At 31.1% G+C, this 3,796-nt stretch overlaps 1 long non-coding RNA gene across 7 annotated transcripts; it reads left to right on the top strand.

Moving 5' to 3' along the window:
* The first annotated feature begins 391 nt into the window (after positions 1–391).
* Positions 392–3,325, top strand: LOC145111578 (uncharacterized). Of its 7 annotated transcripts, none has more exons than XR_013710328.1 (5): positions 392–873; positions 1,039–1,110; positions 1,743–2,408; positions 2,696–3,008; positions 3,116–3,325. It is a non-coding gene; the product is annotated as an uncharacterized LOC145111578 (long non-coding RNA). The 7 variants fall into 7 exon arrangements; XR_013710326.1 differs by having other exon boundaries at positions 968–1,110; positions 2,090–2,408; XR_013710323.1 differs by having other exon boundaries at positions 968–1,110.
* Positions 3,326–3,796: the final 471 nt, after the last annotated feature.

Here is a 3,796-nt window from a genome sequence, read left to right as displayed (position 1 = left end):
TCAGTTTTAAGATTTGTTTTTCTTTTAAAGATTTTTTTTCAATTTTTTTAAAATGTCCTTACGAGTCCTCACTTTAAAATGAGTCTTCAAAGAAACCGGACCCTTTTATATATATATATATATATATATATATATATATATATATATTCTATGTTACCCTTAGCTACAGTAAAGTTTCTAATTTGAAATATTTGGCCCAATAGTTTTTTGAGATTGTTATTCTTGGTCCCTGCCCTACTCTGTTGTTTAATGATACTCTTAGCTACAGTAAAGTTTTTAATCTGACATATTTGGCCCAATAGTTTGTTGAGATTGCTATTCTTGGTCCCTATCCTGCTTTGGTGTTTAATGTTTCCAATCAACTATTTACATGCAGATTCTCCACCGCCTCACATGCGTCTTTTTTTTTTCCAATCAAAATCTTCCAACCTCACAACGTCCCCATTCACCGCTTCATCTACTTTTTCACCGACTCAATCTCTGTCTCTCTTATTTATATTTGCCTGCTACCATTCCTCCTCCCCCAAATTTCATCGATATCTCCTCATCAGTGTGGAATTAGGTTACCGTTCATCTCGATTAACTAAATGTGTACAGATGATGTCCACAGATGCAGAAGAACCCGACAAACCTCTATCGCCACAGTAGGCAGCGCTTTCGAACCTATCACACACCGATATCCTCTTTTTCTTCCTGTTCTTTCACATCTCCCCACTCCTTCAACTCTCCCTTCTTCTTCAAACTCATGGATGTAGCAATTAGGGGTGATTTCACCGTTTCTCACGGGGTACCAACAAAGAAGAATTTGTGGGAGCAATTACGCCTAGATTCGGTCCTTCGATCAAACCAATCGATTGGAATTTCTTCTCGTAGGTAATGTTATTAAGTAAAAAAGGCATTTCTTTCTGAATTTGAACCTCTATTAGTTTAACCTTCTAAATAATTTTGTACATGTCGTGATTGTAAGGTTTGCCTTCTTTACTGATTTCTGCATCGCGATATGGGTTGGTTTTTCCCCTGATTTCTACTATAATTCAGTTTCTGCACCTGTGGATTTCTTGAAGATAAGATGCTTATTTTCTGCAAAAAAAATTCATAAGGATTAACAAGGTGTGAATCTGATTTCCATTTCTTTTTGTTTCCATTTTATATGTGGAGCTGTTTGATAATACGTTAAGTGTATTAATTGCAGAAAGTACAATTAAAGGGATAAATTTAATACATTTTGAAAAATATTTTGTGTTTTGATGATTCCCAGTCTGATTTAGTTGTAGTGAAACTATTGCAAATGGTTTGTAATTTCATGTTAAAACCCACTAAATTTGGCTTTTTTGATGTTTGGTATTTCTTCCTTCATTATAAAATTTAACTTATGACATCTATCTTTAAAGATTTATCCTTCTCTTACATCCGAATGAAGACGCCAATTATTAAAACCTAACTAAACAGGTTGCACATACACCCCTTCAATTAAGGTACATTCGGATATACATACTTACATATACGTATACAAGTTATAGAGATTTCAAAAACTTTAATCCTTTTCTATTCCCTCAATTTATGTCATTTTCATGCATTGCTAAAGATTTGAAAACCTAAATGTTGAGCCTCAGGTTCTGGTCAAAAGTTTGACTTGCATAAAATTATTAAACATTTAAATGTTAGGCGATGAATGTATTTGTATAAGTTTATCTCCATGTTCGTTATTACATAAGTTTTCTGGTTGATTCGTTTTTTCACAGCATGAATGTTATAAGGTTTTGGTTGTCAAAGGTGATTGGTCCCACTGATTAGACCAAACTCATCTTTATGTTGTCTTAGAAACTGCCATTTAAGGTAATCTCTTATTAATCTATTTAAATATAAGAATGAAATTTACTTTTTAACCTCTAAATAAGGGAAGATTTATAAAGGTTAAAATCAATAAAGTAGTTGCTTAAAATGGTCCATCTGGAAAGGAAAATGAAGTCCAAACACTTCTTGTAGGCAAAAGCCTCATTCTTTTTTTGTAGGTATTTATTTGTTTTTCTTTTCATCAATCTTTTATAAAAGGCATGTGTGTTCTGATTGTTAAGTTTTTTTTATATAGTTTCTTACAAGTTAGAGTGTGTAGGAGTAATCTAAAGAAAGAAATATCACATGGAGCTTCAACAAAATGAATTGTACTACTCTGTTACTATTTGCAGAATTCATTATTTATTATTTTATATTGAATACAATTGATGCTTACCAAAAAATTTTATGACCTTTTCCTAGTATTATATTCCAGTTTATTGTTGTTGATGATGTGAGGAAAAGTACTTGCTTATGGAGCAAAATTCAGGGTTCTATTTTCGAAAACCAATCGGGGGCATACTATAGCAGCTAAAGTTGATTGCTTATGTTTAACAATAGACGATGGTTTAAAGGTAATTTTCATAGCTTTTTTGCATTTAAATTGGATTAAATGGAAAAGAATAGATGTAATGAAAGTACACTACTGTAAAGAATGAATGGAAGTAGATTGATTATTCTCACATATACTTCTCTATAGAGCAATGCGTTTTTCTTTAAAATTCGGTCATTTTATCACCAATATGTTTTAATTAAAAAAAAGAGTGTTAAATAATATATTCGCTTCTATTTTACTGGAATCATATCTGACTTCAGGAATCAAATCAAATAATCGTTTTCTACAATTGTGATCTCATCATAGGTTTGAAGTTGGTTCATAAGAGTACGAAATGGTTATTTGGACAAACACGTGTGAGTAATGTACAATTTCACACATCTAAAAGAACACTCTCCATTCAAGCAAGAAACATGTACGACAATTTTCTACTTATGATATCGTTCAAACTCAAGAAGTGACAGATTGTTGTCTTCCTTCACACTAAAAGCAGTTACAATAGTAATTTCAACCGTATGATTCAATTGACTATCGGCTAAGGAAGTCGTCCAAACTCTCATAGAATAATATACACAAACTATTGAAGAATGATAGTCCATTCCATCACCCTTTTCTTAAGGTTCATTCTCATATCTATTATCTAATTCTCAGTTCTCTGATACAAACATGTACACATACAATGTTCTTGAACAACGTATTGACGGTTATTTTTGTAATTTTGTATAGGGTGAGCAGCTGGTGCTTCTTGAAATGTTATAGCAGGCCGAGTGAAGTTTAAATTCAACTCCAAGCCCATTTTTATCACACATGGACATCAACGATGTTTCAAATGGCAAAAAGTTTCTTATATGTTTGTCTTTATGCATTGTCTGAAAGTTTTATGCATAATCCAAAATCCTTTTTATATGAGCTATATATAATACCCTTGATTTCAAATTGCAAAAAAGATGCCATAATAAAGAAATAAATGAAATGTTTAACATACTCTTATTAGTTAAAAGAACTATTAAAATTAACAAACAATGATAACCTTATGTTTAAATGTTTAAATTCATAATATGACAACATACTTTCTATCATCTTCAAAAATATATTTTTTATTTGTTTTTTAATAGAATTATAAGGTAATGAGAGAAATGAGGAAATGTTTCTAAAATAAGATCTTGATAATTTGTTAATCATGGTGTCTTTTAAATGATTGGTTTTAGGTTTTGGTATAACAATAATGGTAGAATGTATGTTTTTTAAAACGTTGTTGCTTTCACTTTTGTTGATCGTTCACGGGATTTATTTAAGAATCTTGTAATTGTAATTGTAATGGACGTGTTTTTTAGTATATGTTTGTGCACAATTTGTCTATGTAGATCAGAAATCTAATGGTAACTTGTGTTGACTACATTGCAGGTT

Source organism: Lactuca virosa, chromosome 5, assembly GCF_052849685.1.
Source record: "Lactuca virosa cultivar CGN04683 chromosome 5, Lactuca_virosa_CGN04683_v6, whole genome shotgun sequence".
NCBI lineage: Eukaryota > Viridiplantae > Streptophyta > Magnoliopsida > Asterales > Asteraceae > Lactuca > Lactuca virosa.
The sequence above is the reverse complement of the archived record's forward strand: the minus strand, read 5'-3'. Positions and strand labels throughout refer to the sequence as shown.